Source organism: Cryptomeria japonica, chromosome 6 (genome assembly GCF_030272615.1).
Source record: "Cryptomeria japonica chromosome 6, Sugi_1.0, whole genome shotgun sequence".
NCBI lineage: Eukaryota > Viridiplantae > Streptophyta > Pinopsida > Cupressales > Cupressaceae > Cryptomeria > Cryptomeria japonica.
The window spans coordinates 343,108,142-343,125,278 of record NC_081410.1 but is presented as its reverse complement, the minus strand read 5'-3'; positions in this window follow the sequence as shown (position 1 = coordinate 343,125,278).

Here is a 17,137-nt window from a genome sequence, read left to right as displayed (position 1 = left end):
ATCGCAAAACAACAAGATTGATAAGAGGACAACGATCGATGACAAATCCATCGCAAAATGAAAAGATTGATAAGAGGACAACGATCAATGACAAATCAATCGCAAAATGATAAGATTGATAAGAGGACAAAACCCTAATTAGGATTGACGATGTCCAAAATGATAACAAATGAGCACGCACATTGATGTGACAGGATAAGATTGACCAAAATCATGACTGAAGATTATTGTCGACAAGACCAAATTCAAGAGAAAGATAAATGAAGAATGCAGAAGAAGGACTCAATGCTCGCAAATGATAAAAACCAAGTGCGTGACATAGGAGAAATGTTAATGCGACGCAAAAACCCTAAAATAAGGCAATGCGCAAATGTTAAAGTATGATTCCGCAAGCATTGACCATTTTTAGACGTCTACATTTTGCCCCTCTTTGAGACAATGCGATATTAAGCATTGTTTCAAAGAAAAATAATGAAAATGCCATAGATAATGACAATGACATATGCATGCCCCCTCAAGGAATTGGCCGGAAACATCCAGAAAAGAGGCCAATTGATCGATAATAATGATAGAACACGATAGGAGCAAACAGATTGACAATCAAAGACCAGATGCACGAAGGAAAAGAAATAGAAGGTGCAAAAGACCACGACAAGTATAAGATGGAAAGGGTGCACGTCCATCTATGCACTAACAAAGATCTATAAATGAGACAAAGAGAGTGAAAAGTGCTCATTTGCACTAGCCAAAGAGGAGGATTTGTTGCTCTGGAAAAGGACACTTGCAGGGAGATGGTGAACATACCAATGGTAGATCACCTTGGGGAATGTGTACGCACCTACAGACAATCGGACGACATAGGAGTAGCGGTATGTATCTCAAAAACCCATATTGTCAATTTCATGAATTTGACTTGCTTGCGGGACATTGCGGGGCCCACAGAAAATGCAGAAAGTGACTTCTGCGCTTGTGTGAGTGCATCCTATGCTTGTGTAGGGTATCCTGCACTTGTGTAGGGTACACAGGTGCAAGTTGATACAACACAGGCGCAGGATATAGCACATAGGCGCAGTTGTGCACTGGGAGCTCAAATTTGATCAAAAACAGCATGCGAAGGGTCCAAAAAGGGGGATAAGGGTAGGATAGATCAAAATAGATTAGAAACACCCTGATTTGGACATGAAACAAGGAAATGTAGCCCATAGAAGGAAACCCTAAAACTAACAAAGTGTGCCCCAATTGTGATGCAGAGTCGACAATATCCATTGATCACACGGGAGAACCGACCTGACTGCTTCATGTTACGACAGAGACTTAGGAGCATGGACAGAGATAAATTAGTAGGAATTGGAATATACTATATCACATTCATGCCCGAGATTAGGGAAAACACAGGACTACTGACCGCATTGGCAGAGCAATGGCATTCAGAGACTTCCTCCTTCCATCTGGCAACTGGAGAGGCGACTGTGACACTACAGGATGTATGACGTATCCTCCGCATTTTGATTCATGGAGAGATGATAGAGTATGACCTAGTGATAGGGAGAGATGCTTTGTGCAGATTATTTGAGTATGACGTAGATGATCTAGATATCATAGAGAGGGAGATTGGTTGGGAGACCATGGAATCAGAGTATGATGGACGATATGTGGTGATAGCATGCCTACTAGCAGGGGACAGACGAGGACATGGATTCCCTATTGGATGGGGAAGAGTGCTAGAGTGGATGGCAACAGAGGGGATGGTGTATGCATGGGGACCATGTGTGCTTGCTATGCTATATTTTCAGCTGCATCAGATAGCATATCAGGGAGTGCAGACATTGAGCTGTGGAGTCACACTGTTATAGGTATGGGCATTTGAGCACATAGCCATATGTCGACCGATTGCAGAAAGATAGGTAGTACCACATTGATCATATGTGTATTGTTATGGGCGAGCACTGAGACAGGGTCCTTTTGGATACATATTGTACTAGTGACATGAGCTAGACAAATTGAGAGAGTTCACATGGAGGCCATATCTTGATTGCCCTAGATGGTCAGATGATAGTGATGAGCTATTGTATTGTAGATAGGAGAGATACTTGATTGGGCGACCAGTGAATCACTAGAGAGTGATTGAGATGTACCTGCCAGAGAGAGTCAGACGACAATTTGGAGAGAGGCTGGATGTACCTAGAGGGACTGCACACTTTGCTCGATCTCATAGAGAGATGAGTCAGTGGGGGAGGATGATTCAACCACACATAGCATATGAAAACTTCACATAGCTACAACAAAGATAGTGGGATTGGAGATCAGATGCGGTGGATGCCAGGATGACAGAGGAGTATGAGTGATGGTTTGCATGACGATGGCCAGTGCCATTGACAAATCCTGATATTTCGGTACCGAGGAGACAAGAGGACTTCCCACTCACAGGAGAGGAGGAAGGAGATGATGAGGATGAGGAGGATGAGGGCAGTGATGAGGATGAGGGGGATGACAAGGACAAAGATGATGAGGGGGATGATGATTATGAGCCAGATTCAGCTGAGCAAGAGTCATTGCAGGATATACCCATAGAGTCGGAGACAGCTAGGATAGAGGAGATGGAGATGTGCAGGGCTACCATAGCGAGTTAGCATGATCACATTGTGACATTAGAGAGACAGAATGCCATCTTGAGGATAGAGTAGGATTAGTTCAAAGTGGAGATAGCCAGACTTCCAGCGGCTCGAGATACAGCAATAGCCCAGGCACAACGAGAAGAACAGAGAGTCACTGAGTATATTGGGTCAATTAGGGATGCCAGTGCATGTGAGATGGCACAGATGTTGGTAGAGACCAGAGAGGAGATACGCCATTGGAGGACACTATATGAGAGTGTAGTTCCACCAAAGCAGAGAGCATCGTCATAGCGGGCACGATCGAGGATAGAGAGCAGGGCACGCTCTCGGAGGTCAGTGAGTAGCATGGGGGTGAGTGGACCTATGAGACCACCACAACCAGGACCTGGGCTAGGAGGGACATCATCCTTGAGACATGGCAGGGATGAGGAGGACAGAGGGAGCACCCAGTGACAGAGGCATGTGCTCCTTATGATAGACAGTTGACATTATGTAGTGTGACATTATGTAGTCAGCCTGCGGGCCATACTTAGGACAGACAATCCAATTTTGTACTCCAATATTATTTTGGCATATGATATGATATGCAGTGCTATGATGGGATGCAATGTGTTATGGATTATGGTTATTTTCGATGTATGGATGGCTTATGCAAGGTTTTTATGTACCATTGTGGAACATTTATGGATATATTTTTTTATGTGTTTTTGATGCATTTATAATATGAAATGGATAAAATGCTTGTTATGATGCTCGATGTGATGTTTGATATAATGCAAATGTACTAACCAATGAATGCAGGATGCAGCATATGTGTTTGGGGAAATCGGAGCACTAGACCAAACTGACTATCCGAACTGACGGAAGAAATGTTAGTAAGAAGAAATGAGACAGAGGATAGTTAGAGACGAAGAAAAACTTGCTTTTAGTAATGCACTTTGTAGGTGAGAAACTTTATTTAATGTAGCAAAACAGACACATAGCATCATGGCATTGAAGGCCAGAGCTGAAATGCAACCCTTTTTGCAAAAGATAGACACATCGCACACAAGGAATGAGTGAAGCATCCTAGGGTGCATACATCAAGGGTCGAGATATGTGCGGCGTTCACAAAGTGAACGTACTTATCACAGACACCCAATGATATAGTTGCCCCAAGTTGTAACAAACATTCCACAAACAGCAATCACAACAAAAAAAAGAAAGGGGACCATGAACCATCCCGGTCACTCTAAATCACTCAGTGACATCATCAAGAAACATAGGAACATGATCGAAGATAAACCAATAAATGATAAGACTTGTTAATTCCAACAAGTCAAACAAACATCTTGATCTTTATTGTCAAAAGTTGAAAGTGTTGATAGGACAATCATGTTGTCTGGTTTCAAGACATGCGATACCCCATCTAAGATAGGACACAGTCTGGTTTCGAGTATACCACACCCTGTATAAGACCCATGATAGTAGTGACAAGGTCAAATGATATTGATGTTGATGTTTGAGTGATATGACAATTGTGATCAGTTTGAATGTCTGGTTTGATTGAAAAAGTTCATCTATTAATGTGTGATTTCATTAAAGCACAATGTGTGATTGTGTGTCATTGGATGTATACTCAGTGATCTGTCTTATGCACCAAGAGGATTTTTTTTTTTTGTTTTGCTTTTCAAGTGTGTACAATTTTTTTGTGTTCATTTTTTTTCAGGACTTTATTTGACTTTTTAGGGATTTATTTCAGGACATTTTTCAAAAAAATTTTGAATTTTTCAGGACATTATTTGATTTTTTATGATTTTTTCAGGACTTTATTTGATTTTTTTGTAATTTTTTAAGGACATTTTTCCATTTTTATGATTTTGCCCCTAGTGTCTAGCAAGGCAAGGAATATGACAGGTGAATAAATAGGCTTTCTGAAATGATGGTGGATAGAGGGAAGACAAAGGCCTTTTATTATGGAGACAATGCAGATACAATTTTCAAGGGCTATTGCATGATGGGACAAGAGACTGGATATGACAATGTAAATTAGTGACATGGCATGAGGGACATGTCAAGAGGCTTTTAAAACTATGTTTTGCATTTCACGTCCTTATGTTAGATCAAGATCAAGGAATGAAAAAGAGTGTATGGATAGTGATAAGATATGGATAGGATAAGAAAGACCAAGAATGGATAAGGGACATGGACTGAAGGTTGCAATAAGACAGGGAATATGGATGAAAGGTTGTAATAAGCAAATGGATAAAGACCAAAAGCTATGATAGACTAAAAGCTGCAAACAAGATGCATGATGCTCATGAATATCCTCAGCCTTGTCAAGATCAAAGGTGGAAAGAGGAAATGGACATGAGCGACAATAGGATAATGGAGGAGTATGACATGGTATGATAGGATAATGAAGGGCAATAGGATATGAAGGAGGAAACCTGCCCCCAAGTGTGGTGTGCAAGAAGTTCATAGATTACGCATGACGCCTGTTTGCCAGGTTTTCATCACGGTACTTGCCCAAGGTGCCTGTTTGCCAGGTTTTCACCAATGGACGAATTATTTCTGCTTTACTTTTTTCTTTTGCCCTTTTTTTTTCACTTTTTTTTTTTGTATTTTTGACTTTTTTAATAGAAGATGGACACATGATAGGGGATGGAAGGACTCAAGTGTCTCTTTTTTTTTTGGATAGTAGCCTTGAAAAAAAAAATGGACCATGACCTTTAAAAGTATGCTCAAAGATGTTGGTAGGATAAGGACATGGAAAAAGAGATGAAACTAAGGCAAGGATTTATGAAAAGGATTGGACCAAAGGGATCAAAGGATGGAAAATATGAATTGGATAATGGATAGGGTATTGGAAGAATTGTGCTTGAGTGGATGGAAATGTTGGCAAGATTGACATTGGCACACACCTTGAGGGGTGATGGACTGTTGGAGAAAAAATGTATTTTGGATATTGAGATTTTGAGGAAGGAAAGGCTATGGATTTTGGGACATAAGGGCCCAAAATGGATGAAGAAGGTGATGGAGGACTAGATTTGAGAGGTTTGGATGAAGGAATAGAAATTTTGGATGCCAAGTTGGATGTTTCTTTAGGCTTTTGTGCTTCAAGGAGCCACTTAGGGATCCACATGGTTTTTGATTTTTCATGCTTTTGTGGTTCCTTGGAGTGCATTGCCAACACAAGGGATTTAGGAACCCATATACATTTTGACTTTTCTTTATTTTTCTCAGTGGGCCTCTGTGGCCTTTTGGATATATATTTTTCTTTATAGATCATATTGTTCTTTGTTTTGACATGTCGACTATATTGGACATGTTGATCCTTGAATACATGTGGATTTCTAGACTTATGACTTTTATACTTGGCATCCAAATTGCTTGGAGGGGGAAAGGAATGCATGGATGGATATGAATGAAATGGACTTCTTTTGGATGGATGAGATTTACTCAAGGATGTGTGCCTTTGTTGACCTTGCATAGAAGACGAAGGAATATAAGGACCTAAGATGGATGGAAGGTATGATGGGGAAGGTGTATGTTTTGATTTTGATGGAGGGATACCAACGTCTTGAGAGTGAGTTGTGTAGACATGACCCTTAAGATCTTCTTTGACATGAAGGGATTCTTGCTTATGGAGATCTACTCCTTTGCCTTTATGAATATCTTGACTTGTAGGATACTCTTTTCTTTGGGAAGAAGACGCGAGTCCATTATGAGGTGAATATGAGATGAGAGAAATAATGAGATCTTGAGGTGGATTGGATTGCACCAAAGTGGAAGAACCCATTATGCATGTCAAGGGTTCATGAACATCTTGCACAGACACGTTAGAATCATGAGTGGGATTAGTATCATGAGGGGGACTAGGATTGTGTTGTGGACATGGTTCAATGACAGTCTCTTCAAGAGATGGAATGGGAGGAATAATGGGATCATCACAAGAAATACGATCTTGGAGTGTATATGGAGCATTAAGACAAGGAGATGGAGGAACAAAAGGATCTTGTGGAGGATTTAAAGGAATAATTTGATCTTGACAAGGAGAAAGATCATTGGAATCCTCTTTAAAGGTGCTTTGCTCTTGACTTTTAATGGGATCATTGGAAAGGATGGAAGGGATATCTTGATCTTTCTTAGGAAGTGGAATGCCAATGGGATTTGAAAGGACATTTTTTTCATGAAATGGAAGAGGATCGTTTGGGATTGGATGGACTAGGATATCTTGATCTTGCTTAGGGAATGGAGTGTCAATAGGACTTTGGATAGGATGGACAAGAATAGGGGAATTGTCATGAGTGTCTGGGAAGATGGGGTCCTGGTCAACAATTGGATGGGATGATAAGGTTTCAAGATCTTGATCTTGATCTTTTTTAAGACACGTTTCTTCATGCTCTAAATTATCCTCTTGACATGGGGTTGGACTTTGGATATGCATGGAGGATTCTAACAAGGGATCAATGTTTTGGCATGAAGGAAATGCACTTTGAACATTTGTGATGGATTCTAGCAAGGAATCAATGCTTGAACATGAGGAAGAGGGACTTTGAATGGGGTCCTCTAAAACAGGTAATGGCAATAAAGTGCATGGTGGCATTGTGTCTTGTATTTCTGAAACATGACAAGGATGTGCATCATGAATTGGATTATCTTGGCAATCAATTATGGATAGCTCTTGGATAATTGCATCCTTGGGTGTATTGTTTGATGAGGACAACATAGAAGGTTCTTGTGAAACTTCTAAAGGTGTAGGGATAGATGCCACTGGAGAGTCAATTTGTTTGTGGGGGGATGAGGCATTGCTAGACATAATTGTATTATCTTGATCTTCCTCAAAGAACTCACTTGGTAGTTTCCTTAATATCATTGCAATAAAGCCACCTTTCTTTCAAGGTTTTGACATAGTTGTATCTGGAATTTGAACTTGTTTGGCAAGGAGTTGGTTTTGATCTAATGTCATGTTTTGATATTGGACTTGGTTCAATTGTTCTGACATGTTTGAAACTTGGTTTGGTGTGGGCTGCAACCTTTGTTTTTGAATGTTTGGTTGTGGTTGTTGACATTGATATTCCACCATTGCTTGAACCATTTGTTGACATTGTATAGTTGGTTGGACATATTGTTGAAATTGGACCATTGGTTGTATTGGTTGTATATGTTGAACAATTGGTTGTATTGGTTGAAAATCTAATTGATGGTAAACACCTTCTTGTTCTTGTTGTGGAGGCACATAATGTTGAAATTGATGTTGTCTCTTTTCTTGAAATTGTTTCATCATCTCTATTTGGGAGAGGAGAGCTGGTATGTCTGATCGTTCAAGAAGAGATCTTACATCAATTGGCTCAATCTTTGGATTTCGACCTGGAAATTTTTGAAACATTTTGGACATTTGTGATCTATTCTTCTCAATGTTTTTCACTCTTTGTTCCAAAATCTCATTTTCTTGAGCTAGTTTCTCCTCTAGTTTTTGTATTTGGAGACTTGTTTCATCATAAAAAGTTTGATCGATATTGCCTTGTTGTTGGGTTGGATATAATTGTGATTGCCTTGGATTAAAATTTGATTGCATTGTCGGTTGATACGTCAAACTTTGTTGCATCATTGGTGCTTGGAACCTTGTTTCAATAGACATGTCACTATGCAATGCAATATTTTTTTTTTGGAATTTTTCAAGGATGATGTATGATATGCAACTAAATGCAAACTAAATAGATGAAAAAGCAATCTATAGCAAGAGTGCAACCTATGTTTTTGGTGTTTTTCAAGATTTTGACAAACTTTTTGGAATGCAAATCTAAAAAAGAGACCCTTAGGAAATTGAAATGATGTCTAGACCTCAAAGGACAAAAGGACCAAGTGACAAAAGGACAAAATGACAATGTCTCCCCTATATGCTTGGATACTAAGCTAGGTTTGACCAAATGACATTGATGACAAAAAGACAAAAGTTTGATAAGGTCTAGAATTCCTAACAATGACTTAGGGTTTATTCAAAAATTTGCATTACTCAAGTATGACAAAACCTAGTTTTGACACTATAAGCAAAGGGACAATTACTATGCAAATGACCCTAATATGATATGCTAATGACCTAAGCTTAATGAAGAGACCTAGGGTATGCAAATGTGACCTAATGTTATGAGGACAAAGATGCAAATGAAAATGTATGACGATGTCAACCTAAGACAAAACCTAAGGTTGAATTATGAAATGGCATTACTCTAATGCAAGAGGACACATGCAAATGGATGACCCTTATTGATATGCATAGGAGTATGACCTAGGTGAAACCTAACCTTGGTAATTGACAATGAATTTGCAAAATGCAAACCTAGGATGAACCTAAATCTAAGTGACATGAATGTTGAGACAAGATTTTGGAAAATGTTTGACAACCATGTTTGAAGGTGTTTTGAACTTTGTTGAATGAAATACTCTTGTGTTTAACCTTGTTTTGAATCAATTTGTCTTGTTTTTTTTTTGAAATGAGACACAAATCAACTTTTGACAAGCAAAGAAACAAGATATTTCAACTTAGACTCAAAACAATCATGCTCATTCACATATTTCTTATGGATGGCAAGGGTAGTAGGTACTTGAGAGGTAGACTCGTTATGAGATTCAAGGAGAATACATAGATGCTTGACCCCACGGGCTCCCCTCCATGGCACTCACTTCTTAGGGCAGCCAAGCATCAATCCCCATGGAAATCTCCCCATGGCAAACTTAGTATCTCTTCCAAGTATCCGAACTTGTCCTTCTCAACAACTAGAAGGATTTTTGGCCTCTAAATACAAGGTGTTTAGTAAGGATTTTTGTTAAGTGTTACTCCTTGGTGTCACGCAAGCGTGATTGAGACATTAAGCCCACCAAGATACCAAACAAATGTAGTCGGGAAAGCACGATTTAGATCATGAGGTCCTACTTAGATGTTGATATGAGAAAGAGTTCAAGGGTCATCACTTCCCAAGTAACTGCAATTCCCACATAGCCCTTCCTTCAAAAGCTTTCGCCCATCAGGTATTTATTTATAGTGAGTTAGAATGCCAAGGTACTCTAGCTGTGCTCACTTTGGGTCATTCCTTTCTCATGATTGTCACTTGCTTGCAAAAGAAAGCAAATGGTCGGGAAGGCAGGCCCTCTAAAGGTAACAAACAATTTGAGCCATGAGAATGGTATCGAAGATCTGGATTTCTGATCATAAGAAGGATGAGAGCATATTCTCCTACTCTAATGTCAAACTCGACAATCAAAGAAAACACACATTCATTCCATCCTACTTAGCAATAATACTAGGTGCCTAATTATGAATCACAAACACAAAAGTTTGGTTGAAATACAAGGCAACCTGCAAAATCACCAAGTTAGAAGTTTGATTTGTTTGGTCTTTGACTAGCGAACCTGCATAAAATTTGTTAGTAGTTTCATTTTTGTCTTTGCCATGCATAATGCCAAGGTGCTGCACAGAGAATCAGTACCAAAGAAAAACCAAAAAGCAGAAATAGAATGCAAAACAAAGCAATTTGCAAGTAAAAACACTGCTTTTTACCTCTGTTTTTGGCCTTACACAGGTGCAAAATGCAGTAACACAGGTGCAGAATGCAGTAACATAGGTGCAAATCCCTTTGACATAGGTACAAAAGTCCTTGACACAAGCACAGATTGCTTGACACAGGCGCAGAACTCTCCTACACAGGCACAGAAGTGCCCAGAAAGCCCTGAATTACCCTGTTTCTTGGGTTTTTCACCTACAAATCAACTCAAAAGAACTCAAAAGAATGGTTAGGGGGTTAGTTCACATTGGCTTCACCAATTAATGTAGCTAGGAAATGTGGAAATCATCACAAGCAATATCAAATTGGACTAGTTCAATCATGAAAACTAAAATGTAGTGATAACAATCCTAAAAACATTCAATGAAAACATGAAGACAAGACATTCTAAATGAAATCTAAGAAAACCAAATGTAGATGTCTCCTTCATGTGGCTCCATTGTCCTTCTTTCTCCTTCAAATTGCTTTGTTTTGTGGATCTCACCTTCAAGTGCATAAACCTAATATGAAAGCAAGATTGACAAGATGACAGCATAAGGGTACTAGAAGTGTGATTGATTCGACCAAGGACTTTGATTGAAGAAATTCATCCAATTTATAGACAAATTGGAGAAAAGATCAGATTAGCATGAAAGTGATTCGAATGGAAATTCAAATCAGGAATAGCAAAATTATGACAAGTGTATGACAAATTGCTATGCAAGGATTTATGACAATTTATGACAATTTATGACAAATTGCTATGCAAGGATTATGACAAGAATTTGAAATAGAAATAGACATTTAGGAATTTAGGAGAAATTAGAAAATTAGGTTAGAAATAATGACTTGGAAATTAGGAAATTGATGAAAATTAGGTAAATTAATTAATAATTTCTCATTCATTAATTAATTTACAAAAATAGGAAGAATTAATTAGCCAGTTAAATAAACATTTAATTGTGACAAGAAGACTTAGGATAAATAAATAAATCATTTATCCTAAAGAGAAAATGGAGAGAAAATGACAAACAAGGTTAAATGAATAAATCATGAAACCCTAGAAGATAAATTAGAAATGCAAGGACGACAATTAGTTCTTGATGTAAGATTGATTTGATGTCAATTCGATCATGATTTTGAATTGATAAATGATTCATACTGATAAGTGATCTGATTGATAAATGCACCAATTGACGAGGAACAATGACTAATTGATCCAAGTTGACATGATTGAGAAGGACGATGATTGATGACAAATTGATCACGAGATGACAAGATTGAAAATAACAATGATCGATATCAAATCAATCGCAAGTCGACAAGATTGAAAATAACAATGATCGATGACAAATTGATCACAAGTCGACAAGATTGAAAATGACAACGATCAATGACAAATCAATCGCAAGACGACAAGATTGAAAATAACAACAATCGATGACAAATCAATCGCAAGTCGACAAGATTGAAAATAACAATGATCGATGACAAATCAATCGCAAGTCGACAAGATTGAAAATGACAACGATCAATGACAAATCGATCGCAAAACGACAAGATTGATAAGAGGACAACGATCGATGAAAAATCGATCGCAAAACGACAAGATTGATAAGAGGACAACGATCAATGACAAATGGATCACAAAATGACAAGATTGATAAGAGGACAATGATCGATGACAAATCGATCGCAAAACGACAAGATTGATAAGAGGACAAAAACCTAATTAGGATTGACGATGTCCAAAATGATAACAAATGAGCACGCACATTGATGCGACAGGATAAGATTGACCAAAATCATGACTGAAGATTGTTGTCAACAAGACCAAATTCGAGACCAAGATAAATGAAGAATGCAAAAGAAGGACTCGATGCTCGCAAATGATAAAAACCAAGTGCGTGACATAGGAGAAATGTTAATGCGACGCAAAAACCCTAAAATAAGGCAATGCGCAAATGTTAAAGTATGATTCCGCAAGCATTGACCATTTTTAGACGTCTACACATACATAAGCAAGACATACTCAATTGGGCACAACGCCAAGAGAACGGATCGTAATTGATCCCTTATCAAAATTCACATATATGTTATCATGATTCCATAATAGAATATCATCTCAAAATCATCAAATACCACTTTTCTATAATTCCCAAGTTTGGACCAAAACCTAGTCATGAGGCCAATTACCAATTATGAATGAATGAATGAATGAAGGATTTTAATGAATTCCATGAGACTAAATAGTCTATGGGACCAAGAAAAACACCCTTAACCAATGGACCTCAAAAACCTTGAAATTTCAAAGTGCATAAAATTAAAATGCAAGAATAGCCTTTTGATTCTAATCAACTCAACAATACAATACTCCCTCGATTTGTCATTTCAACATCCCAAATAGAGTTGAATAGCATAACCTCATATATACTCATAATTTCCAAATTTGGTTCATACAAATCATATAATCATCCAAATGGAGAGATTTAAATTGGAAGAATACTTTAATTCACTCAACAATTCATTTTCAACAAACTAAAATCAATTCAATTGAAAAAAAAATGAGGAATTTGAGTTCCTACCTCAAACTTGACCAAATCATCAAATTGGCAATGTAATTGAACATAATTGAGATGAGACATGAGTTTCTTAAGTGAAGTTACCCATAAACTATGTACAATTGTTTGAATTCTTTTAGCATAAACCACAATGATTCTACACCTATAGTCCAGAGTAATCTAGTGAAGCATGCTATCTAAAATCCAAAATCATGAGTATTGGATCCAAGAGTATAGCACAAAAATTCAATTATAGCAATATGTTATACATAATATATCAAAACAATTTGAAAACATATCAAAGCAATTTTCAACCATAGCAATTTGTTATACATAATATATCAAAGCAATTTGAAAAATATGTTTTATGTGTATTTATTCAAATAACTAATCTTTTGTCATTGAAATATAAGGATATATACCACTTTATTACTATTGAAAATTACTCACTGAGAATTAAAACAAAATAAATCTAGGATATGGAACAAAATTTTCTTAAGGTTTGACAATGGATGTATCCCTCAAATCAATCACAAAATTAACTATATATATCAATATCTTACTTGAAATCACATAGAGAAAGCTTATTGATTGACTATGAACATGTTTCCTTAGGATGAGCTTAGATGTGAATTTGGAGTTATCAAAGCAATATTAACATGTATTGGACCTCTGGGATAGTAGCATAGAGAAAGTGGAATATAAGATAGGTGAGAGTGAAGTGCCTTGGATGATAAAACTGTCGATTCTGACTGATCTACTACCTATGCCTCTGCATCTAACGCTTAACCTCCTACTAGACGTTAATAGGCGGGCGTAGAAGCATTTAGAAGCCATAAAAAAGTGCCATAGACCAAATATTAATGATTGTCCTAAGGGTACCAATTGTGAAAATCACAAGTTTACCAGTTATACTTCCTACTCAAACAAGTTGTGTTTGGAAACCCCACTAGGTGTGTATATGTAATGGTAATTAAATATCCTAAGAGAAGCCCTTACACCAGTATGCACAAACCTTGGTGTCACAATGGTGTTGGTGTGGCCTTGGGCCAATGGTGTTTGATTGTTACAATTAGGACAATGATCTCAAACACAATTTACGATGTTTATAACTCTAATGTCCCAATCTACTTATATATATTTTCACAAAACAATTAACAACCCAACCATAGCTATTAATAATATTTCCCCATAAAATGCATGCAAAATGTATCATCATTGATAAGATAACTGACTTGCATTTAGTAGGAGACCTCAATGAGTGGAGTTTCATGCTAAAAAGAGTACTTGGAATAAAGATATTGAAATCAATTAGACATTATGAATTCAAAAATCCACAAGGAAGATCTAATATTTATGAATAAAATTGCAAATCAATCTAAGTTACATGTTTGATATCTTACTTATATCATGGCAACATAAAATGTATATATGCACTCAACATACCTCTTTGCTTGTTTATTTGAGAATGTTGCTAGGAATTTATAGGTGAATGATACATTGATCTACACATGAATCACTTGTACTTTCTCGATACTTTCATCCCTTGGTCAAGGCCGTGTACCCCCTAACACTTGAAGATTGTTTCCAGCCGCATGATTACTTGAAGTTCATGCTCAAATCACACTAAATAACAATAGTTAGTACAAAATAGTGCCCATAGCCAAGGAAGCCCAAATTTACTCATACTCAACATAATAAGAAATAACTAAATCATCTGGACCATTATTCATAACATAACCTCTTTTTCACATCATGGAAGGCCAAAATTACAAGGATCACGCTTCTTCAAAGGAGCCATTGTTCAAAGCCACCAAACTATCAACAAGAGTAGAAGCTATTAGGCTCATACAATTTTAGAAAATATAAAGAGTTGAATTAGAAGTGAGAAAAAAAAAAAAGAAAAATTGTTGAAATATAATCTTCACAATTATGTCATCACGAGTGCAAACAATCCAGTGAGGAGGGCAAAGCTGAATAGTGTGATGAGGATTAGAGCCATCCAATATAGGAGGCATAATATGAGACTCTTTCTAAACCAATGCTAAAGGCTATTATGATTTGAAGCTTCTCTTAAATCCTCACTATTTCTTGTCACATAATGAGGTAGAAGAGGCAAATTCAAAGTCTTAGAATGAGGTCGATATATATATGGATGGTAATATATGTAAGGACATATGAAATATATATGAAGGATATATGAAAGGTATATGTAAGGAGAATAATTACTTCACACTAAGTGAAGTTATGGAGGTACTTGCCATGGATGTAAAGTGGGGAGTGTAAAGGAGTCTTTGGATTCATGAAGAACATTAAGGAGAAAATGTTAGTTATATCAAGGAAAAATAAAGAAAAAGGGAAGTGATAAAGAAGGGAGGAAGAAAATAGGGAAGAAAGTGAAGAAATAAAGAGGGAGATCTAATTTATTTTGGTATGTAGCCTCTACTACTCTTTTTCTTGTTGAATGATTTTGCAATATTTTGAGAAGACTGCAAGGCATGAAGTAATACTAATAAGGCATGAAGGAGCTATGTAAAGCACAAACCATACATATGAATACATGCAAGGCATGAATAATACATGTAAACCATGAATTAATACATAAATACACATAAGGTACAAGAATATATGAGAAAGGTTCTCATGGAGTGGACATGTTGAAGACACATTGATCATGAAGCATACAATAGAGAGGTATTCATGGAATAGACATATGAAAACATCTCATTCATGAAGTAAAAAAATGTTAAAGAAAATGACAATTAATAAAAAAACTTACAAGGATGAGGCATATTCATAAATTTTGCAGTCCCACCATGGATATCAACACTAGAAGCAACTCATACTGTTAGTGCACATACAAGACAATATGGGAGTTCACTATACCCAGCAACTTGTGGTGTTGTTGTTTGTGTTGGCTCTGTTGGACCCTACAATTAAGATTCAATATACATTATTCAGTAAGATTAACTATGCAACATAATGAAATATTGAAAAGTGTGTTAGATTGTTGAGCTTCTCTTGGTTTCGAGAATAGTTTAATATTCTCTACTTAACAGGGCCAACCACATGAAGGTGGAAGCTCATTTGCCCCCCCCCTTAACATCACTCTAAATTCCCCGTTAACATCTTATAACATTCATTCATTCAATCTTTATACCATTAATAAAATACAACATTCATTCATTAATATCACATATCGTTCATTAACACATAACATTGATTAACATTAATTAACATGCAACATTCATCAATATTAATTAACACATATCATGCATAACCATTAATTAGCACATAATTACATTCATTAACACATAAAAATCAGTCATTAACAAATAAGGTAGATTACAATCATTTCGTTTTGTTTTTTTTCTTTGAAGTTATGAAAATACTAAGTGGAACATCTGTTTCTTCATCATTTCCCCCCTTTGCAGTTGTTCCGCCCTCTGCTCGTGATCTCGATGTATTCCTAGTCCTATACTGAGGATGAGGACACTGAAGTGAAGGGGGGTCCTCTACAATAACAAAGAAATGGGTTAAATTCAAAACACGTTTTATTATCATTACAAGTATTTCATTAATTTAGAGAACATAACTATTGCACCGCTCTTTACCTGATGGGGCCACATCATTTTGTCTAGCCTCAACCTCAACATGTTGAACACTTTCTAGATCATCTAGAGTTGAAATAGTAAAGGTTACATTAATCTTGAACACCAATTGAAATTATATTTGTTTAAAGGAATAACAGTGGTCCTCTTTACCCGATTGGAGAACATCATGTTCCTGATGTTGTGTACCCAGATCATGCTCCACTTGGTCATTACCGACTACATGCTCTAAAATATTAACAAAAAAGGTTACATTAATTACTACTCTAATTACAAATTAAGATGTTTAATTGTATTAATAATTACATAAATAAATTTGAATAGCAAATTAATACCTCCACTACTGGGATGCACATCTGAACCTTCATGTGCAGGTGGTGTTTCACGATTAGCAGGCTGCATTCCAATGTCATGCATATTGTTATCATTGCTTGCTTATTTAAAAAAAATATAGTCACTTTATGTTGGAACTCAAGATCAATTAGATTATTGGTAAAGTATTCAATTTGAAACAATTTCCATTTAGCATATTTACCTGTGTGACAGATGCACTTGAATATTGTGTATGACCACTCAATTCTTGTAGCAGATCAGCCACAGCTATATAGCCTTGCTGGTAGGCAATTCTCTTGTCATCTTCAGTGGGCGCTCTATTGAATTTAGAGCCCTGCATTTTTGCTTGGTATTGTGAATTTTGCTTTCATTGTTTGATAAAAAAAAAAATTCATTTGCAATTTATTAATATTTTGATGTAATATTTCATTTACATGAGATACTTACAATTCGTGCAACAAGTTTCATATAACCACCAAAGTCGAGTTTGTGTT